This window comes from Triturus cristatus, chromosome 10 (assembly GCF_964204655.1).
Source record: "Triturus cristatus chromosome 10, aTriCri1.1, whole genome shotgun sequence".
Classification (NCBI taxonomy): domain Eukaryota; kingdom Metazoa; phylum Chordata; class Amphibia; order Caudata; family Salamandridae; genus Triturus; species Triturus cristatus.
The window spans coordinates 634346985-634371166 of record NC_140593.1 but is presented as its reverse complement, the minus strand read 5'-3'; the positions used below and the strand labels follow the sequence as shown (position 1 = coordinate 634371166).

Genomic DNA, 24182 nt, shown 5'->3' with positions numbered 1-24182 from the left:
ACAGTTTGTCTGAAATGCATTGGTAGTTGATTGACAACAAAGGAGGACTCTTAAGTTGTTTTGAGGTAATGTCATATAATTGGAAAACAGTTAGTTAAAGTGATTTGTTAATAGTTGCACCATAACCAAAGCATTGGATAAACTTGGATTCACGGATGAATAATTAAAATTGGGCGCAGCCTATCTCATACAATGCAGTCTGGGACTATAATTGCTCACCACTTAGTTCATTTGGCCCGCAGTATCTGATCTCAGGTTGTGAAAGTTCATTAGAAGGTGAACAACCAATTTTGTTGTGGGTGCTAATCCTGCTGTAAGGAGCATCACTCAAGACAAAGGTTTAGGGGGCGATTTATAGTATGGCAGATGACCCGTAAATCTCTAGAAACTTGGCAGACAAAGGTTCCACGACAGGCTGTATTTTGAACAGTCTGACATGGTATAGGTGATCCTGGGGCAATGCAGCTGAATTATCATTGAAAAGCAACATAGACTCCAAAATCAGAAACCTAGCTGTGCTCATGACCAGTGCGAAGCTGGGTGTTGCCCAAACCGCATGAGTAGAAGGACTATACAGTTGGGTTGTGTAGGTTTCCCATGTTCAGTGTTAGTTTCAGAATTTCTTTTAACCCCACAAGTGATGTGGGAGTCTCCAGGTGTGCCCCAGACTGAGACAACAGAATGCCTCCATGATTCCTCAGAAACTGAAAGGCATGTAAATTTGTTTGGTGCTTAATTTCCTCAAAGAAATCTTCCTCCAGAAAAAGATGGAAGTAGTTAATAGAAACAAAATGCACTATTGACCTTACATCCCAGCACCAACAGTGAATGGGGGAATCTGTGCCTGAACTAAATTAGGGGTCTGCCAAGTGAGCACTCTGTCTGTACTCTGCACGGTGCCTGCCTGCCTGCCTGGACTCAACAATTCCATGGAAATCTATGAGAACAGTGTACGAAAGTGCCCCTTTTTGCATGGTTACCCACAAACATTTTGCCAGATACATGTTGCCAACTTGACTGAGTGTGCCCTTGGTCCCTGCCAATCAGACTCCCAGGGCCTGTGTTCTTTCCCAATAATGTACTTTTTTCTCCACAACTGGCACACATCTGGGCCACATGGAAGTCCCTTGTAAAACGTACCTCAGGTACCATGGGTCTTGTGACCAGAGAGGGCCTCTGAGGGCTGCAGCATGTATGATGCCAACCTCAGAGACCCCTCACCATAACACCCATAACCTGCCACAGCAGGCTGCGTGTTTTGGTGCAGACTAAACTAAAGAGTCGGGATGGCATACATCCCTGTGTACCATGCCCACCCACACTGCCTGTGGCATGGGTAAGTCACCCCTCTAGCAAGTCGTACAGCCATAAGGGCAGGGCGCACCATACCACAGGTGATGTTATAGTGGCATGAGAAATATACCCCTACAGTGTCTGTGCAATCCACAGACATTGTAACTGCAGGAAAGCCATTTTGAGTACATGGGCTCGGAGTTTGTCAGCAGAAACTCCACAGCTCCATGATGACTTTACTGAAGACTGAGAAGTTTGGTGCCAAGCGTCTCAGCATTTTAGACCCACACTTATGCCAGTGTTGGATTTAATGTAAAATGCACTCAAAGGGTATCTTAGAGATGCCCCCTGTAAAACGACAAGCCCTGGTGTGGTTTCTGAATGACTACCCACCATGTACCACCTCTAGACAGGTTTCTGGCCCCTGGGTAGACAGCCTCCGCTCTCTGGGTCCTGAAACAAAGCACATCCTGAGCAGAGGTGTCATACCTACTCCCCAGGATGGGCAGGGTTCACAAAGGGAAAGCTTCAAAGGCTTCCGCCTTTGTTAGCTATCCCTGCTGCTATCAGCAACTGGCTCCCACTGGTTCTGATTCTCACTTTGGGCAGGAGAATCAGCAGGTAAACCTAGAGAGAAAGGGAGGTGTGCCCACCTTGGTCAACCCCAACCCTCAGGTGGGGGAGGGGAGGTGAGGCGAAGCACACATCTCAGTCCCTCCATCTTGAAGATGAGTGGAGTCCTCCAATCGGGATGAGGCTTATACCCCTCCCACAAGAGGGTGGCATAAGAGGGGCTGTAGACACCCCAGGGAAGGGACCCATTGGTCCCAACCTGCCCCCCCCCGTAATGCCACTAAATCTAGGTATTATGGAGCACCCATAAACCTTTTGTCTTAGATATGACAACCTAAGAAAAAGAAGGCCTGAAGAGCTGTGCTGCAGAGAAGGACGACGACACTGCTTTTGCCCCAGCTCTAACAGCATGTCTCCTGCTTCAGAGAACCTGGGAGTTAAAACTGGTGAGTCCTGCACCCAGCAGCCTCCAAGAACCACAGAGACTAGCTCTTGCCTTTGAAAAAGACTCTTGAATCCCGAGGACACGGATTGTCCAACAAAGAAACTCCAACTTCAAGGACTCCAGATCCAGGCAGATCAGCATCCTCAGCATACTCTGCACCTGATGGCAATGGCCAGAGTTCAAGTGACTCACCCATCCTATGAAGTCTCCCCGTCAATCCTGTCCTCGTGTGCATCAGTGGCTGACCTCTCCAGGACCCCCCCCTCCCTCAACGCCTGCAGCCTCTGTTTGAAGGGTCCCTCCAACCGCGTCATGAACCATATGAGAAAACCCCAACACCAAAAGGCACCCCTGCATCCTCACTCCCTGACTTTGGAGAGCCCTGCTGATGGTGCCCAGGTGTCCCCCAGCTATCCAACTTACCTGCCCAGCCATTGATCACCTTCGTGCAGATTCATAGTCCAAGGCTGCAGCCCATTTCCAAAACCGACGACCTCCATTGGAATACATTGGGCGTCAGACGCTGATTTGCGCCTTGCACCCAACCCCCCTGTGCCGCTGGTGGTGTCGTTTTGGGGCTGCATTGTAGCACCTCCCTGTGCTCACAACAAATCCCAGGGCATTTGCTCTAAAACTGCAGGTACCTACCTGCAAATCGTGCCTCTTCGAGGTACCCCCTGGCTCTATTGGATAACATTAGGCCCAGTGACCTCTGCACTCAGCCACCCAAGGGCCACTCTTAGTTCAGTACCTACCTGGTCTTAAACCTTTCCTTGTGTTGTCCTAAACCCCAAAGGCTGGGGAAGTTAGTTGAGTACTTACCTGCAAACTGTTTAACATTGTGGGTACCTACCTTCAAACCGTGCCTCTTCGAGGTACCCCCGGCTCCACTGGATAACATTAGGCCCTGTGACCTCTGCACTCAACTGCCCCAGTGCCGCTGTTAGTTTAGTACCTACCTAGTCTTAAACCTTGCCTTGTGTCGTCCTAAAACCCCAAAGCCTGGGGAAATAAGTTTAGGTAGTTACCTTGCAAACTGTTTAACATTATTTTCCTCAATAGATTTGCATTGTAATTCTGTCTATTGCATTGAACTGTCAAACCTTATCACTGCAAAAGCATACAACTGTACTTGATTGACATCTACAGAAAACATTCTTAACATGATAAAGTATATACTTGCATTTACAAAACATTACTGCATTCTTGAAAAGTATTGCTATTTTTAAACCACTGTGAAACTTACCTGCGCTAAGTGATTATTGGTTCTAGAAATAAAATAACAGAATAACAGCGTTTTGTACTACCTAATGGTCTGAATTCAGTCTTTGAGTGCCCCTTTTTGCATGGTTACCCCTTACCTTTTTGCCAGATACATGATGCAGACTTGACTGAGTGTGCCCTGGGTACCTGCCAATCGGGCTTACAGGGCCTATGTTCTTTCCCAAAATGGTACCTTTGTCTCCACAATTGGCACATCTCTGGGCCACATGCAAGTAACTTGTAACCGGTACCCCAGGTACCAAGTGCCTTGTGACCAGAGAGGGCCTCTGAGGGCATACCACCTCGGAGACCCCTCACCTTAACACCCACACACTGCCACTGCAGGCTGCATGTTTTGGTGCAGACCAAACTAAAGAGTTGACATGGCCCTCATCCCTGTGTGTAATGCCCACCCACACTGCCTGCAGCATGGGTAAGTCACACCTCTAGCAGGCTTTACAGCCCTAAAGGCGGGTACACCATACCACAAGTGAGGGAATAGCTACATGAGCAATATGCCCCCACAGTGTCTGTGCCATTTACAGACATTGTAAGTGCTGTCAAGCCAATTTGAATACGTGGGCTGAGAGTCTGTCAGAATGAACTCCACAGCTCCATGGTGGCTTTACTGAAGACTGAGAAGTTTGATACCAAACTTCTCAGCACATTAAACCCACACTGATGTCAGTGTTGGATTTAATGTAAAATGCACTCATATGGCTTCTTAGAGATTCCCCCTTGAAAACAACAAGCCCCTTGTGTGGTTCCTGAATGGCTACCCACCATCTACCACCTCTAGAAATGTTTCTGGCCCCTGCATAGAGAGCCTCCGCTCTCTGGGTCCTGAAACAAAGCACATCCTTGGCAGAGGTTTCATGCCTGCTCCCCCAGGATGGACAGGGTCCACGAAGGGGAAGCTTCAAAGCCCAGCTGCCTTTGTTAGCTACCCCTCCCTGCTGCTACCAGCAACTGGCTCCCACTGGCTCTGATTCCCACTTTGAGCCGGAGAATCGGCAGGAAAACCTAGAGGGAAAGGGAGGTGTGTCTACCTTTGTCAACTCCACCTCTCAGGTAGGGGAGGAGAAGTGAAGCACACATCTCAGTCCCCTCCAACATGAAGATGAGGGGACTCCCCCAATCAGGGCGAGGCATATGCTCCCCCCCCCCCCCCACACTGGAGGGTGGCATAAGAGGAGGTGTAGACACCCCAGGGAAGGGACCCTGTAACGTCATTAAATCTAGGTATTTAGGAGCACCCGTAAACTTGTTCCTTAGATACAACAACCTAAGAAAAAAAAGGCCTGAAGAGCTGTGCTGCAGAGAAGAGGATAACAATACTGTTTGGCCCCAGATCTACCGGCCTGTCTCTTGCTTCAGAGACCCTGCGAGCTGAAACTGGTGAGTCCTGCAGCCAGCATGGTCTAAGAACACCAGCCCCCAGCCCTGCCTTCGAAAAAGACTCTTGTATCCTGAGGACACGAATTGTCCAACAAAGAAACTCCAACTTCAAGGACACCAGATCCAGGCAGATCCGTGTCCCCAGCACACTTTGCACCGGATGCCAATGACCCGAGATCAAGTGACTCACCTATCCTGTGAAGTCTCTCCAGCGATCCTGACCTCGTCTGCATCAGTGGCTGACCTCTCGAGGACACCCCTCAACTCCTGCAGCCTCTGTTCGAAGGGTCCCCCAACCGCGACAAGAACCAGATGATAAAACATCAAAAGGCACCCCTGCATCCTCCGTCTCTGACTTTTAGCCTAGCTGATGGTGCCCAGGCGTCCTCCAGCTATCCAACTTACCTACCCAGTTGTTGATCGCCTTCGTGCAGGTTCATGGTTCAAGGCTGCAGCCTCTTTCGGAAACCGATGACCTCTATTGGAGAACATTGGGCATCAGCTGCTGATTTGCACCATGTACCCGACTGCCCTGTGTCGCTGGTGGTGTAGCTTTGGTGCTGCATTGTGGCCCCTCCCTGTGCCCCCTTCAACCCTGAGGACATTTGCTCTAAGACCGTGGGTACCTACCTGCAAACCGTGCCTCTTTGAGGTACACCCAGGCTCTATGGATAACATTGTGTTCAGCGACCTCTGCATCCGGCCACCCTAGTGCCGCTGGTGGTGCAGTACCTACCTGGTCTTGAAACTTGCCCTGTGTTGTCCGAAACCCCCAAAGCCTGGGGAATTAAGTTGAGTACTTACCAGCAAACTGTTTAACATTGTTTTCCTCTGTTGGATTGCATTGTAGTTCTATTGCACTGAACTGTCTAACCTTATCACTGCAAAAGCATACAACTGTACTTAAGGGACTTCTACAATAAACATTCTTAATACTGTAAAGTATAGAACTGCACTTACAAATCATTGCTGCATTCTTGAAAAATATTGCTACTTTAAAACCACTGTGAAACTTACCTGCACTAAGTGATTTTTGGTTTTAGAAATAAAATAACAAAATAACGTTTTGTACAACCTAATGGTCTGAATTCAGTCTTTGGGTGCCCCTTTTTGCATGGTGACCCCTTACATTTTTGCCAGATACATGATGCCAATTTGACTGAGTGTGCCCTTAGTCCCTGTCAATCAGGCTTACAGGGCCTATGTTCTTTCCCTACACTGTACCTTTGTCTCCACAATTGGCACACCTCTGGGCCACATGCAAGAACCTTGTAAACGGTATCCCTGGTACCAAGGGCCTTGTGACCAGAGAGGGCCTCTGAGGGAATGCCACCCTCAGAGACCCCTCACCTTAACACCCACACACTGCCACTGTAGGCTGCGTGTTTTGGTGCAGACCAAACTAAAGAGTTGATATGGCCCACATCCCTGTGTGCAATGCCCACCCACACTGCCTGCAGCATGGGTAAGTCACACCTCTAGCAGGCTTTACAGCCCTAAAGGCGGGTACACCATACCACAAGTGAGGGAATAGCTCAATGAGCAATATGCCCCTACAGTGTCTGTGCCATTTACAGACATTGTAAGTGCTGTCAAGCCATTTTGAGTACGTGGGCTGAGAGTCTGTCAGAATGAACTCCACAGCTCCATGGTGGCTTTACTGAAGACTGAGAAGTTTGATACCAAACTTCTCAGCACATTAAACCCACAGTGATGCTAGTGTTGGATTTAATGTACAATGCACTCATCAGGCTTCTTAGAGATGTCCCCTGGAAAACGACAAGCCCCTTGCATGGTTCCCGAATGGCTACCCACCATCTCCCACACCTCTAGATAGGTTTTTGGCCCCTGCGTAGAGAGCCTCCGTTCTCTGGGTCCTGAAACAAAGCACATCCTGGGCAGAGGTGTCATGCCTGCACCCCCGGGATGGGCAGGATCCACAAAGGGGAAGCTTAAAGGACCAGCTGCCTTTGTTAACTACGCCTGCTGCTATCAGAAAATTAGCTCCTGTTTGAAGGGTCCCCCCGACCGCAACAAGAACCAGATGAGAAAACGCCAACACCAAAAGGCACCCCTGCATCCTCCGTCCCCGACTTTGGAGAGCCAAGCTGACGGTGACCAGGTGTCCTCCAGCTATCCAACTTACCTGCCCAGTGGTTGATCGCCTTCGTGCAGCTTCAGGGTCCAAGGCTGCAGCCTCTTTCCGAAACCGACGACCTCCATTGGAGAACATTGGGCATCAGCTGCTGATTTGCACCCTGCACCCGACTGCCCTGTGCCGCTGGAGTGCACCCGACTGCCCTGTGCCGTTGCTGGTGTAGCTTTGGTGCTGCATTGTGGACCCTCCCTGTGTCCACTTAATCTCCCAGGGCATTTGCCCTATGACCCCCCCCCCAGTGCCGCTTGTGGTGCAGTACCTACCTGGTCTTAAACCTTGCCTTGTGTTGTCCTAAACCCCCAAAGCCTGGGGAAGTAAGTTCAGTACTTACCTGCAAACGTTAACATTGTTTTCCTCCATAGATCTGCATTGTAGTTCTATCTATTGCATTGAACTGTCAAACTTTATCACTGCAAAAGCATACAACTGTACTTGATTGACATCTGCTGAAAACATTCTTAATACTGTAAAGCATATAACTGCATTTACAAAACATTACTGCATTCTTGGAAAGTATTGCTACTTTTAAAACAATGCAAAACTTACCTGCAGTAAATGATTATTAGTTAGAAAAATAAAACAACAAAGTAACAACTTTTTGTACAACCAATTGGTCTGGATTCGGTCTTTGAGTGTGAGACACAATTTCTTGCCTGAGAGTGTACAAAAAATTCTTAACACTACCCTCTGATAAGCCTAGCTGCTCAGCCCAGTTACTACTAAATTGAGAGTAAGGTATTATCTACTTTAACCTCTGCCATACCTTTGGGGACTCACTGGACTCTGTGCACAATATACCTCTTTTTGGTACAGTATATACAGAGCCAGCTTCCTACAAACATTCACACTCAAATTAAAAAATGCAAGTGCAAGCCAAAGCCTTTAGCGCCCTTGCATTCTAAAGACATTCCTGACAATATACAACCCATATGATACAGGTAAGAAAAACAGAACTCCTGAGGAGCTCTTGATAGTGAAGGTCCTCAGTGCAACATGCAGACAGGTCATCACATCAGCCTAAGTACAGTACTATACCATCACCATCAATGAATCCACCAAAAGAAGCAGAACGTTCTTCAAGACAATCAAGAACTGCATCCCTCCTGCCAGATTCACCTATTGACGGTTCTAAACCTACTTCATCTCATGAAGGACCTGGCCTGGTAGTTCAAGTTGGACTGTTTCCATTGGAGCAGGGTCGGATTTTCATATGGCTAGGTCCAAACTAAGATGGCATGGTGTGCAAAATAATGGATTGGGATGCGGCCTAAGTAATTACCAGTGGCTGAGATTAATTTTAAGCATTCTATCCATCACAGTTTTGTATACTTTAGTGTTGTCCTAAACACTGTGGGAATACAAAAACATGAATAGCTGGCTAACTGATCAGTAGTTGAAATGGGCTGTCCCACTGCCCTATATTGTATGCTGTGCTAGGTGGAAGTGAAATGTGAATGGCACACAAACTAATCAGTAACTGAAGTAGGCTGACACTGCTGCCCAAGCAGGAGGCACCTGAAAAGCCCTGAGGCAGCAGCAGACACAAAATACCAAGGAAAAAGTCAATAGCTCTTGCCTATGCAAGACCTATTGGTTTTGCCAGTCTTTTAGCCATATTGATCAGCGGCGTGGCAGCTAAAAGTTAATGGCATGGCATAGAGTGGCACAGGGGAGAGTGGCGTAGAGGACAGTGGCATGGAGTAGCATAGAGTAGTGTAGAGTAGAGTAGAGTAGAGTGGCATGGAGTAGAGCAATGTAGAGTAGAGTGCAGTACCTTAGAGTGGAGTGACGTTGAGTAAGGTAGAGTGGAGTGGTGTTGAGTGGAGTAGAGTTAGAGTGGTGTGGCAAAGAGTAGAGTGGGCGTAGAGTGAAGTGGTAGAGTATAGTGGCATAGATTGGAGTGGAGTTGAATGAATGGAGTGGAGTGGCTAAAGTGGAGTGGAGTAGCGTTGAGCAGAGAGGTCTAGAGTAGAGTTGGCATAGACTTGTGTAGAGTTAAATGGAGGGGTGTGCAGTAAGGTGGCATAGAGTAAGGTGGAGTGTTGTAGAGTAGAATGGCGTACAGTTGGGTGAAGCAGAGTAGGACTGCATAGAGTGGCATACAGTGAAGTGGCGTGGAGTACAGTGGAATGGAGTGGTGTAGAGTGGCGTGGTGTAGAATGGAGAGGCGTACAGTGGCATGGAGAAGAGTGGAATGGGGCAGAGGAGTGGTGTAGAGTGGGCTAGAGTAGAGTGGTATAGAGTGGTGTGGTGTAGAGTGGCACGGAGTGGCGTTGTCTGGAATGGAGTCGTATAGAGTGTGGTAGAATTCAATTGTGTGGAGTGGTTTTGAGTGGAGTGGCTTAGAGTGTAGTGGCGTAAAGTGGAGTGTCATAGAATAGTACAATTGTGGGTGTAAGTAACTCAAACAAGGAACCAAAATTAAAATGAGTGCAAAGGTATGAGGCATGAAAGGAAAGAATGTCTGAAAGGCAACATGATAGGTGTACGGTGGCGGCAAGCATTATGAGGGTGTAATCTGTTGTTAGGGCGGAATTTTACATTGTAACGGCTTAAACCAAACCACATAGAACAGGAAAGGATGTTCTAATAGTAGAGATTTTGAGTAAGAAGTTTCAACTTCTAAGGCAGTACATTTGGAATGGGTTGGTGTTTTCTTGGGTGAGAGAATACAGTTCTAGTTTGCGCCCTAGTCTGTTCAGGCTAAGTTGATTTCAGTTAATCAGGTTCTGGAAATATGTACTTTGATCGTTCTACACTGTTCAGACGTTCTGATTTTCCATTGTGGGTCAGTTGCTTCTTTCTTGGCTGTTGCACCAGCACTATGCTCTTCCTTCTAGGCACTTAATGCTTTGATGGAGTGTACCTCCATCTTTTGCTGCTTTTGAGATCTTCTTGTTTAGAGCCTAACTGCTCACATAATTTCAACTTGCAATGCTCACTTGCCAAATTCTAGCTGCTCTTTAAGAAAACTGCACAAGGCCCCTCATCTCAGCTCATCACTCCCCACATTAGTGAGGATTCCTAGGATCCAAAGACTTCATTCTCTCGACTGTTCTCCAACACTTCAGCTTCATTCTTGATGTTGTAGATAAGTCGCAAGTATCACACTCATGAACACATATGAAAACCTCTGGAGCGGGTGTCCTTTTTTTCTCGTGCCTCAGTATAAGACCCCACGAAAGAGGCATCAAATGCTGCAAATGAGGTGTTACGTAAAATGGACATTTACACCTTTGTCCAGAAGTCTGTCAAGATAAGGGTAAACCAGAAGGTATCCATGAGATGAATATATTCATTTTTTACAAGATGGGAGCACAGCTCCAGCTTTTCTGCAGGGGAAAAAAGAAAAATAACTGTCAACAGTTGATTGGATTCTTCACACAAGAGATTAATATGGAAGTTATAAGGAACAGATTGTCTAGTCTGTGTTTCATGGTGAGTTTGAATCTTATTTTTGAGGTACGTTTTGGGTGGAGGGGGCGGACGGAACACCCTCTCACGCACACATACACAGAACAATTAAAGCAATGTATTCACTCACTCACACGCACCCACACACAAACACATTCATTCACAACACTCTTCACCAAACATTCATACATATATCCACGCACGCATGCACCAAACAGTTTAAAACTAAAACAAACACCTGCAGCCAGCTCTTCCTCGGAGGCTCTAGAAGGCTTGGGACTGCTGCCTTCCCTCATTAAGGTCAGCCAATGAGTAAAGGCAGCAGTCAATGTCATCACGGAGTGGGATGGGTTCAGTGAGACTGCTGACCCCACCCTATTCTATGATGAAGTGTCACTGATTGTCACTCGACCCTGGTCACTTCGGCGCTTAAAACTGAAGCGCCCAGGTGCGTGGCAATCGGTGACACTACCCCTCTTCACAAAGGGGAGGGCCTCAGTGACCTTTGCTAAGCGGAGGACGTCTGGCCCACAGGAGCTGTGACTTCCTCAGCCCAGCAAATTTCAGCTCAGGCAGCCAGGAGCCGGCGCTAAATGTGCATGTCTGGCTCCTGGCAGCTTGAACTGAAAGTGAACAGTGTCTGCCAGGCGTCCTTTGTGCAGCCTGACAGACACTGTTTATGAGGGGCAATAGGAGGAGGGGCGTGGCCCCTCAGCCCCGTGGACCAGTCACTCCCCATTTTAACTGGATAAGATGAGGTCAAATAAAAAACAAATGTATGGACAGACATACATTCACCACCATTTTAAGCAAAGGATTAGCTCAGTTGGCTTCCATGCGAAATTAGAAAAATGGCAAAAGGGATTATTTAGAGCTTGGTGGATGTGGGAGATCTACCAAAAATGATGAATGTTCTGTGTGCACTATTAAGAGAGCATATCCAGGATTAAACTCTAACTAGTATTGACAGTAATCCATCAGTTATTTGCAGATGTCCCACATCCACCAACCACTGAATAACCCCCAACGTATTTTGTCATTTTTCACCAGTCTTTAAGCACTCAATAATCTAGGGGGCATATTTACAAGCCCCTATCGCCACAGAAACATGACTTTTAGTGACGTTCCTGTGGCTATATCGGCTTCTCCTTAGTTACAAGGCATCTTTAAGCCACTTAACGTGTCTCAATGCTGTCTTGTAAATAAGGTCCCCTTTCACGCTATACTTAAGGGGCGGGCAATGGGTGTTGTGGTGGGTGTTCCACCGCAACACCCATTGGTTTTGACGCTGCCCCATATTTACAAGGGCAGCGTAAATATGGGGCAGCACCAAAATTAAGACCAGGGAAAACCTGGTCTTAAACAGGCGCAACAAGGAGAAATGTTTCATTTCTCCTCGTTTTTGCTGTTTCTAGTGTGCTGCATTGTGCAGCACACATAGAAACCGCAAAAGACCACTGATTGTTTATGTGCAGGAAGGTGACCCTTCCTGCACATAAACAATCAATTAAAAAAAAATATGTTTGAAACTTCTATGTGTGCTGCATTAAGGAGCACACATAGAAGTTTCAAAATGCCATTTCAGATTGTTTATGTGCAGGAAGGGACACCTTCATGTGCAGGACATAAACAGTCTTTCCCTACAACACAGGCACCCTTGCACTGTGGTGCAAGGGTGTCTGTGTTTGCACTAGGCAGCAAAAATTAGCACCAGCGCAGGGGGAAATGCAGGGCTGCACCGTATGCTTGTAAATACAGTGCAGCCCAGCGTTTTGGAAGTGGTGGAGCGCGGCGTTAAGCTAAGGTGGCTAACGCTGCGCTCTACCACTTCCTAGGAAATAGGACTGAAAATGTCTAATATAAATGAAATTAATTAAAGAGTGATTATTCAAGGAATTTACTATATCCTAATGTAATAATTAGTTACATTTATAAATTAAATAATTTCCCATTTTCTAAATGTTTTTAAATAAGCATTTGATTACACATTAAAACAGCAACCTATCCTTCAACCAACTTATCACAAAGAAGGTGGAGACGGCCTGCATATAGTGTGGAGCTACTATTATTATAAACCACTTTCATTGGCCCTATGATGATTGGTTCAATTACTTTTGCACTATTAGAAAAATATTGCTCTGTTTGTAGTTGAGATCCTTGGGAACCATTATTGTTTGTAGTGGCCCTGTATCATCTTCAAGACCTGCTGCATCAACTAAAAATCAGTTACAGAAGGCTTATTATCATACCTAGCAGAAAATAATCCATCTTTGGTGGTCACTGCAATACCAGAAGCCAAAGCATTCAGAGGCTCGAACCTGGGAGAAGAAAAACAATGTTACCCTCTTCAGTCAAGGCTCCAGTGATAAAGAACATCCACAATGTTACCATACAACCCTCCATCCTCCCCAAATAGCTTTTCCATCTTTCTTCTCACATGGTGGTTCCGCATGGAAACAAAAACTCCAAAAACATAATTTGCAGAGAGATAAACTCCATTATATGGATTGGCTTCATATCGACCATACTTAAATATCTCCTTGCAAAAATTTCAATTTGTATTTAATCTCTAAATTCAGCCAAAAATCCCTACCTATATTAGTGGGTAGATTTACTGTTTGAGCTCCAGACGTTACATCATTCCGCGCTGGTGCTCGATAAAGAATAGGTCCAATTTTTTTGCAGACACGTTCATGTAAGACCAAAATTTGGGTGATTGGGGTTTGCAAAAAAATTTGGAAAATCAATGGCGTTGATACAAATGCCACAGAATTACGGTGGGGTAAAAATCTCCCAGGGTAACTCAATTAACAGTGTTTGCCCCGACGATTTCACTTCCGCATTCAGAGCAAATGAGGTCAGACTAGGAAATGACGTGCAAATGCTGGTTTGCCACACCCAAAATCTGCACTTTTCCCTCATTACAATCTGTTATGCCTGAGAACTGAAATTGCAGCAATTTCACACTACTCCGAATCCGAGATTAGGCTCAAACAGTGCTTATGTGCTTATGCCCAATTTCCAATGCAGCCAGTCAAAACCATCTTTAATAGTCAATAAGCCATAAAAGCATGCAACACTTCCATAAACAACATAATAATTAAAAAATATATATCCGATGTAACCCAAACTTGTAATGATAATGGAGCAGTGGAATTGTTGGAAAATTGGTCTCAAGTGAGGTTTGGGTAAATTAAGGGTTGGGACAAGTAAAGTGTTTTGAAGTAAGGAATTTGGGTGTGGAAGTTTGGCAGATGATGAAGGGTGGAGTGTGCAAAATGGGCGACAAATTGAAGTGTGTGGCAGTCAGAAGGATTTTTTTTTTTTTTTAGTGTTTTATATCGCGCAAACTAAACCCAAAGATTTCAGGTATCCGAGGGCTTTACATGAGCACCAGTTTCTTTCAGATGAACACATTCATTTTTGTTAGACACACGTAGATTAAGTGATTTGCCTAGAATCACAGGATGTTGAGCGTCGTTGCCGAGACTCGAACCGAACCCGGTGCCCCAGCTACGAGGTCGCCAGCTCCTAGCTACATCCTCTAGAAATGGTGTTCGAGTAATAGGGGTGATGGGCGTAATGTAGGGGAGTAGAATTAAACGGACTGGGTTTAAGGGAGGGACTGAAATATGATTTGGGCAGAATGTGTGACAAGTTGAGGTGATCGAAGTTAACGAGAGTAAGGTATGGTGATTGAAGAGGGTAAGTTATGGGAGTTGGGGAGGTATAAATTGGAACAAGGAAAACAGGTTTGTAATAAGGTAGGTTTTGGAAATGGATAGATTAGGGAAGAATTGAAAAGATTGGAAGAAAAATAAGTGGCTTTGCAGATTTCAGGTATAGAAGGCTTCATTTTTTTATTTTTAAAACAAACTTTATTGCATTTTTTCTTAACATGTATACTGGCATTTGTTTCTAAGCAATAATGATATCTAATTCTACAAGTATAGGCTAGCACCGGGACTCTGGATTATATAGTTAAATTTTTTTGTCACATCTCGTTACATTGGTGCGCATATTCCTATACCCATTGTCTGTTGTACAGCTTGTGTTGTCTTCCTGCATGGGGTATAGAAGGCCTCATGAAGTGGTGTAAGTAGGGTGGACTTGCCTAGAATGATTTAGAGTAGGTTTAGGTGTGAAGATATTTCGAAAATTGGGGTTAAAGTGGATTATCAAAGCGGGTTTCAAGTCTGTTTTGAGCGTTATTGCTTCACTGACTCACATTCTCTCTTTGTGGCAGGCAGCGTAACCCTCTCCTCTTCCATTGAGGGAGTCCGTGTAATTCAGTCGTGGACTCCCTCTTCTCATTGGTCCCTAGGCTCCAGCAGATGTTGCCTGGTGACCATGTCAGGGTCTTCAGTGCGACGGCTCCCTAGTAACTGACCTTTATATATACCTAGAATATGTCACAATGTGTTCCTCATCATGATTGGGAAAGACCATGTGCCTTGAGGTTGTGGAGGTGGAACGGAAAATCACAGCAGTAGTTGTGTTTTCTAAGTAATCTATCTACCTGTTTAATTCATTTAACGTGGACAGATCGTCATGTAGTCTTTGAGGTGACTGTTGATTTTACGATGTTCTTTCCTTGCTACTGCTACAGCGGAATCGTCCCCATTCAAGTAAGTTGTTTTCATGTTCCACGCACCTTGTGACTGTAGGAGAGTAGGATCTGCCTCTTATAGTTACCCCCACTTTTTGCTGATGTTTCACTGTTTTCAACTTAGTCTGTCAGGGATCCTGCTATTCAGGACCCCAGTCTATCTGATTTCTCCTCTAAATTGATTGCAGGTACTTTAGGTACACTCCAGATTGGATTCTGGAGTTCCCTTATAAGTCCCTAGTATATGGTATACTATGTACCTAGGGCATAGGTACCCCGGAGGCCTCCCAGGAGCTACAGCATGCATTATGCCACCCCTGAGAGACCATTCAAAATGACACCACAGGTCTGCTACAGCAGCCTGTGTAAGTTGGTGCATGCACCCCTTACTTAGATATAGGTTCACTATATCTATCCTATATCACTGCACATATAAACCTATCAGTCACCCCTATGGCAGGCCTTATCAATCCTGTAGGCAGGGTGCTGGGTTTTATGTGAGAGGGTGCCCATGCATGAGCAGAGCCCCTCTGCAGCCTTCGGAACCTATATCCTGGGGTCGTTTGTGATGCAGCCAAACCTATATACTGAAGTGTATTATAACCTTGTGGTAAATGCTAACTTTAAAACTGCTGCAAGGAAACATGTCGTGTTTGGTGTCAAACACCTTGGAATCATACCTCCACACCAGTAACTGGTGTGGGAGGAATGATTCCACCCTCCTGAAGGGACATATGCGACACAGCCGGTACCAGCTTTCTCGACCCTGGCATCACAAAATTGATGCTACCAGCCACAGACGTGAGTCTGCCCTCCTGCTGTTGGATGAAACTCTGGCAGGGGAAGGCTTGACAATAGGTTTCCTGTCACAGGGAGGTGTCACCACCTCTCAGAGAGGCTTTAGTGTATTGGGGCTGAGTGGGTGCACTCAGAGTGCTTTGATGTCTGCACAGGGGGCACATTTGGTGTCCCTGTGCATAGTCCAGCTCAAACCGGTTGCAGGAGCCATCAGCTCCCGCTCTAGTGCAAAACTGGACAAAGGACATGGGTGTAGCCACCCCTCTGTCCTGACCCTCCCATAGGTGGGTCCCCAGAGTTTGTCTCATCCCTTCCATGGCTATAAAGTAGGAACCCCTGACTACAGGACTTTAGATTTTACCTGGACTAAACTCTGCTACAGCAACCAAGTACTTCGACGATCTGCACAACGCTGGATGACTGAAGAATCTCCCTTGGAGTAAATGAGTTACTCCCCTGCAAGGCAGGCACCTAAAACGCATCTGACCGGTTTGCATCTCCCAAGCTCCTGAGGACTCTAAAGATTTCAGCAACACAGGAGGTGGGTCCCTGAGGTCTCTGAGGTTGATCTGTGCTCTCAGCAATTCTGAGTCCCGTATCCCTCGTGCGGACCGTGCAACCCAAACCCCTGTGCAATGCGTACATTTGCAGCAGCATATGCTTTTTGGCAACCCCTGAGGCTGTGCTTTGGGCTACTTGTAGTCCTGACCCTGAACAGTATTTCCACTGAAGATTTCTGGCCTACACTCCACGAGTGTTCCGTGGGCTGGTACTTTGTGATTCAGCTCGAGGTCCCTTTGCGATCCCTGGTCTGTCAACCTGTGGGTCCCTGTGAAGGTAACTTTGACTTTCCGTGGGCTTTCCTGGTTGCTCCAGACGTGCCCTGACTCTCCATAGCTTGGAGAGTCCCCAGTACCTTGATGGTCCTCATCGAAGCATCTTTCCTCTATTTGCGTGAGTTAGTTGCCAAGGCTTGTTGGTGTTCAATCCGGACACTGACCCCCCCAGCACTCGACATCCTTCGTGGGACAGCTCACCTCTGGACTTTGGTTGTTGACGTCTCCTGGTCCCCGTGGCTGCAGAGTCAAGCTTCCTCTTCTCACCTGAAACACCCGACATCGGTGGGCATTTGTCTATCGTGCCCCTGGTCATTGTGAAGTGACCCAGACTCTGTCCCCTCTGCTTTCAGGTTCTTCTCAGCTCCGATCCAGGCTTGGATCATATTGAACACTTTTCATCTTCCCAGCAGCAGCACCTTCTTTGCATCACGCCATTGAAATCAACAAGTGTTTCCGACACCACTTGACCCCTATGCACCCGGCTCCTCTGTGATAGGTAACACGGGTAACTCGGTACTCTCAAGGGTGCTGGCCTTAGAACCTTCTATGTTCCAAAGGGTTTGCTTGAAGTCCTCTCCTAAGTGCCCTTAATCTTTAAATTTCCAACCGCGACTTTCTTATAGTTGTACGGAGCTCAAGTCTGTGTTCACACACTGCGCCCGTCCTCCGTGGGTCCCCTGTGTCACTACCTTGGGTGGTTCCTTGGGGTCCCATCGGTTCTATGTGTTCTAGGCACTATGTCTAGTCAAGTCGGGGTTGTTATACCACTTTCTTAGTATATGGTGTGGTCTCCCCCTGGACCCCACTGTGTATTTTGCTATTTACTGTCGTTCTAGTGATTTAATATTGTGTGCTTTGTTCTCTAATCTCATAAAGAGGTAGTAGAGAGTGTTTAGTAATAAATACATATATTTTATGTATACCTTGTGTGGTTCTCCTTTCATTTGGTCATTCAGGAGGTTATAATCTGGTAAACCAAGCTGCTTTACATTCCTTCAAAACTTAGCCTAAAGGCTACTCTCCATAGCTACCACTAGGATAGCTTTCAATAAAGGTTGTCTCTAACCTAATCATCAATAAGGTTTGTTTGGACTGGTGCAAGGTGCCCACTTTAATTAGTGGACAGCATATACCAGGCCAACTTCTCACAGTGACATCATAGTGCAGATGGTGTGATGTCATCAGGGTTTTATGTTGATGCTATGGCGATATGAAAAACCCATAAAAGGGTTAGGCTTTTGCCTTCTTTGAGATCAACTCATCGGTGTACTGTACTTTTCCCTCATTCTCGACGACAATTTAGTAAACATTCGGAAAGGGTGGAGAGGGTCACAGATCACCTTTCAGTTTCAACATGTGCTTGGAAACCTCTTTATCTGGATCGCAGTTAGACTTCGAATTATATTATTTACTTACATTTTTCATTAATGTATTTATTTGGTGCAATTTAAAAACATGGTAATCACTCAGCGCATCCCCAGGAAGGAATAAAAGAATATGACTGAATAAACAATGACCTACGAACCACGTTTATGAGAGAAGAAATACTTTTGGAAGACCTTTTTTAAACCAGTAGGAGATGGTTTATTGTTTATGCCTAATTTAAGGTGTTCCATTTGATTTCTCCACGCATGTACTTTACAATGCGACCAACAGCAGTGATCGAGAACTAAATGTGACTTCCGTTTCAGAGAGTCAGCCGTCTGTCTTATTTAAAAAGCAAAGACTTTGGATTTAAAGGCAGCAATATTGAACGCCCACAAAATAAAAATGTCGTGTGGCAAGAAAAGTGCATTTTTAACACATTATCAGACTGCAGTGATCTTTAAAATTTCCATTAAATATACCCATAAATTGAACTATTCAGGTATTTATGTATTTTTGAAGTGACGTGTGTACGAATGGGCATGTCAACAGGGGGAACATGAACTAATATTTGAAGGAAATATGTTAAAACGTCGCTTATTTTCATAATATCTAATTGCATGGATTTTTTTCTACTTAGTGGAGCACTCAAACCCCGTGTGATTAATTCAAGTTATTCAGCCAAGCCCAGTCTTAAATTTCTTCTTCGTTGCATGGGAGATAATATAGCTTGCCTTTCTGTCAAGACCTGCTGCACCAACTACAAATCAGTTACAGGAGGCATACCTACAGGGCACAAGTCCTAAAAAAAGAAGTGGGGGACTAACCTATTTAGGCAGTATGCAAGTGACATCACGGCGCGCAACATCAAACATGGCATCACAGGAATTGACATCATAGAAAGTGGCATCACATGCCACGCCTTTACAGGAAGTGGTATCATCACAAGAAGTGACATCAGATCTAAAGCCCTCAAATATATGTTTAGCAGGTCTATTATGTGTACGTTTGAGGGCATTGCGAGGATAATAGCAGAGTGAGCTATGGAAGAGGATATGTGACTTCTACACCTTGAAATCCCCCAGTTTTATGTAACACATCCTGTACATTCATTTACAAACTTATATAATTTATTGTACATGTAATATGCACATGTTGATGTAAAGAGCTCTGACAATGTGCTATACAAGAAAAAATTGTGGTAGTTAAATTATTTCAACAACTCCTCAGGGACGTAAGCTCTATATAAATGCAATTTGTTTTGTGTAACTACTGGGAAAGACCAACACATCTAACATTCTTACAGTGCATGCATATCCCATAAACTGAGTGAACAAAGTGGAAAGCTGCCTCTCTTAAGTATGTGTGAAGTGCTAACAAGGTGTGAGCCTTTGGTTCCCTTTCACTTCATTTGCATCAGGTGTGAGGCTATTAGCTGCTCCCAGCCAAGAGACTTGAACAAAAGGAGGCCTGATGATACCTCAAAATCGGCCTTTGTTATGGGCCCAGTGGGAGTGTAAAATATGAAAGCCCTGTCGCAGCCTGCACATTGTTGCCTGTTGCAGACGAAAAGCAGACAACGTGCAGGTGCTGCTGAAAGTGTCCTGGTGTGGAAATTACACTGGGACCAGTTCAGCACATTATTTAGTGGGGCCCAACTTCTTGGCAGGGTGGACGGCGTTCGCCCTGTGAAAATAATGGGTGGACGGCGTCCACCCGGGTGTACCCTTGACTCGTGCCCTGCACACCTAGCTTGGTGTTCGCTGCAATACTAGAAGCCAAAGCATTGAGAGGCTCGAAACTGGGAGAAGAAAAATAATGTCACCCTCTTCAGCCAAAGCTCCAGGTAACTCCCACAATTTTACCAGACAACCCTCCATCCTCCCCAATTAGTTTTTCCATCTTTCTTCTCACATGGTGGTTCCGCATGGAAACAAAAACATAATTTGCAGAGAGATAAACTCCATAATATGGATTGGCTTAATCTCGACCATACTTAAATATCTCCCTACAAAAATGTCAACTTGTATTTAATTCCTAAATTCAGCCATACTCACTACCTATATTAGTGAATATATTTACTGTTTGAGCTCCAGACGTGACATAATTCCGCGCTGGTGCTCAATAAAGGATACATCCAATTATTTTGTAGACACGTTCATGTAAAACCAAAATTTGGTAGACGGGGGTTTTACAGTCACTGTTTTATCAAAAAATGTGTTTGAAATCAATGGCGCAGTTACAAATGCCTCAGAATTACGGTGTAGTAAAAATCTATCCAGGGTAACTCGATTAACAGTGTTTTGCCCGGATGATTTCACTTCCGCATTCAGAATAAATGAGGTAGGAATAGGAAATGACGTGCAAATGCCAGTTTCCCACACTCAAGATATGCACTTTTCCCCATTACAATCTGTTATGCCTGACAACCAAATGTGCAGCAATTTCACACTACTCTGAATTCGAGATTAGGCTCAAACAGTGCTTATGCCCAATATCTGATGCAGCCAGTCTAAACCATCTGTATTCGTCAATAAACCATAAAAGCATACAACACTTCCATAAACAACATAATCATTAAAAAAAATATATCCGATGTAACCCAAACTTGTAATGATAATGGAGAAGTGGAATTGTTGCAAAATGGGGCTTAGGTGGGGTATGGGTAAATTTTGGGACAAGTGAAGTGCTTTGAAGTGAGGAGTCGAGGTGTGGAAGGTTGGTAAATAATGGAGGATAGAGTGTGCAAAATGGGAGACAAATGGAAGTGGATGACAGTCAGAAGGAATTGTTTTTTATTTATTTTTTAGAGTTTTATATAGCGCAAATTAGACCCGAAAAAAAATCAGAAATCAGAGCGCTTTACATGAGCACCGGTTTCGTTACAGATTAACACGTTCATTTTATTAGGCACGGGGAGATTAAGTGATTTTGCCCAATATCACAGGATGCTGCATCGTTGCCGAGACTCGAACTCTATTGCCCAGCTCCGAGCTCGACCCTCTCTAGCCATGAGGCTACATCCTCTACAAATGGGGTACGAGTAATAGGGGCGATGGACGTAATGTTGGGGAGTAGAATTAAACAGGCTGGGTTAAGGGAGTGTAATAGTTTGAATTATATGTATTTATGTGCGCGCTTGATACTGCTTGTGCATGCGCATTTTCTCATGCATGTTCAGGGAGGGATGAAATATGATTTGGGCAGCATGTGTGACAAGTTGAGGTGATTGAAGGTAACGAGAGTAAGGTATGGGAGTCGGGAAGGTATAAATTGGAACAAGGAAAGCAGATTTGGAATAAGGCAGGTTTTGGAAATGGACACAGATTAGGGAAGGGCAGGGATTGAGAAGATTATAATAAAATATGTGGCTTCGCAGAATTCGGTTGTAGAAGGGCCCATGAAGTGGTGTAACGTGTAAGAAGGGAGGATTTGCCTAAAACGATTTAGAGTGGATTTAGGTGTGAAGATATTTCGAAAATTGGGGTTAAGGTGGATTATCAACTCGGGTTTCAAGTCTGTTTTGAGCGTTATTGCTTCACTGACTCACATTTTCTCTTTGTGGCAGGCAGCGTAACCCTCTCCTCTTCCATTGAGGGAGTCCTTGTAATTCAGCCATGGTGGACTCCGTCTTCTCATTGGTCCCTAGGCTCCAGCAGAGGTTACCTCGTGACCATGTCCGGGTCTTCAGTGCGACTGCTCCCTAGTAACTGACCTTTATATACACCCAGAATATGTCACAATGTGTTCCTCATCACGATTGGGAAAGACCATGTGTCTCGAGGCTGTGGGGTGGAACGGAAAATCACAGCAGCAATTGTTGTGCTTGCCAAGTAATCGTTCTACCTGTTTAATTAATTTAACCAGAAACATGGACAGTTCGTTGTGTAGTCTCAAAGGTTATTGCTGATTTTCCGATGTCCTCTCCTTGCTTCTGCTACAGTGGAGTTGTCCCCGTTTGAGTACATTGTTTCATGTTCCCCGCGCCTTGTGACATCATAGTGCAGATGGTGTGATGTCATCAGGGGTTTATGCTGATGCTATGGAGATATGCAAAATCCATTACAGGGTTAGGATTTTACCTTCACTGAGATCACCTCATCGGTGTATTACTGTACTTTGCCCCCAGTCTCTACGACAATTTAGTAAACATTCTGAAGGGGTGTGGGGGGGGGGGGGGGGGAGGTCACAGGTCACCTTTCAGTTTAAACATATGCTCGGAAACATCTTTTTCTGGATCGCGGTTAGACTTCGAATTATATTATTTACTAACATTTTTCATTTATTTATTTATTTATTTGGGCAGTCTTCAAACCTGATCACTCAGCGCATCACCAGAAAGGAATAAAGAATATAACTGAATAGACAATGACCTCCGAACCCCGTTAATCAGAGAAGAAATACTTTTGGAAGTTCTTTTTTGAACCAGTAGCAGATGGTTTATTGTTTATACCTAATTAATGGCGTTCTATTTGATTTCTCCACGCATGTACTTTACAATGCGACCATCAGCAGTGATCGAGAACTGAATGTGACTTCCGTTTCAGAGAGTCAGCAGTCTGTCTTATTTAAACAAGCATTAAAAATGCGATAGGTCTCGCCTTTTATTAAGTTAAAGCCATTTGCTTTGCTAAACAATACCATTAGCGAAGCAAATGGCTTTAACTTAATCAAAGGCGAGACCTATTGCATTTTCAATGCTTGTTTACTCGGTATCTGTCTCTTACATTTTGAGCCTCTCTTTCAGATTAATCTTGGCCCCCAAGACAGGATTAACTTGCTGTGTCGAAATGTTTACATTCTTTTTGCAAACGAAAAGTCCTCTTCTTCCTGTCACGTAATCTCGGACACGTGTTGATCCCTTTGTTTACCTGTGACGTGTGTCCACCTCGCAGAACTTAAGGTGAAATGCTGTTAGCCTGTCTCGTCTGTATACAAGGAGCCTGCTCCGTGCCAGCTTCCTGGGAGCCCCTCGCCGGCTGGACCTCAGAATCAGCGGCTGGTTTTTGTTCTTTTCACACTATGATCAGTCTGTGAGCACATTTTCTTTGACCCTTCGAACCGGCACCATGTCACGAGGGTGACTTTCATCCGTTTCACAATTTAACAAAAAGTGCTTTGCGTGCAGAAATGTGCAGATGCAATATTGTTTTTTTCCTTTACAATTTAGGTTTTAATTGAAAAGGTGAAGCTGCAAGTCGCAGGGAATGGCGGGGCCGCTTGACCCAACGATATCAGCTATGACTGCTACAGTAGGCGCCTTGACCTGCTGAGCTATCTCATTGTCAAATTGACTTTGTGCTAAAGACAGATAAGAGAGGTCACAAGGACAGCAGTAGGCCTAGTAACTCACAACTGATTAAGGACTACGGGCAGAGCCTTTGGAATCAGGATTCTGCAGCTGTGCGTTTTCCAGATAATTACGGACTGATCGCGCTTGCCACATAATCCACCATCTGTAGCATACTTTGTAAATTTGATGTTTCTAGTACAAGTGAATAAAATGTTACTAAAAAGCACTAGGTATGATGTACTAACGAAACTAAATAGTAAATTGATGCTGCAACATAATTCACGTTTCCTTGCCACATAATTTAGCCAGCCGTGTCCTATAATGTAATCCTCCATTGTTTTAGACTCAGTGGCCCTGCTGTGGAGATCTAAGACTGGATCTACTAGAGCCCTATTCCCACTGTGCAGGGCCAGCACTTCAGATGCATTAGAAGTCACGAGTGGGCGTTAGAGCTCTCTGCCTCAGAGTAGTCTGTACAAAGTTATTTCAGAGTTCCCAACTTTCCTGAGCTTTGTAATCTTAACCAGTCAAAGCTTTTCCCTTTGCATTCTAGGAGTTGGAGTACTGCAATTGCAAATGGGGGGAACAAAACTACAAGTTTGACTTCATGTCACCAAGAACACTCTGTTCAACTTGTGGTGGGACAACAACAATGTGTATTATGGGGGTTGTAGTCCTGGTTCGCGTCAGTAGACCCTATTGAATAAATGCACCGGACTGATTAGTAAAAGCCG

General features: G+C 45.1%; 1 protein-coding gene across 2 annotated transcripts in view; it reads left to right on the top strand.

Moving 5' to 3' along the window:
* Positions 1 to 24182, top strand: part of GTF3C1 (general transcription factor IIIC subunit 1) — a 1956011-nt gene that overhangs the window by 107319 nt on the left and 1824510 nt on the right. The window lies entirely within an intron of this gene.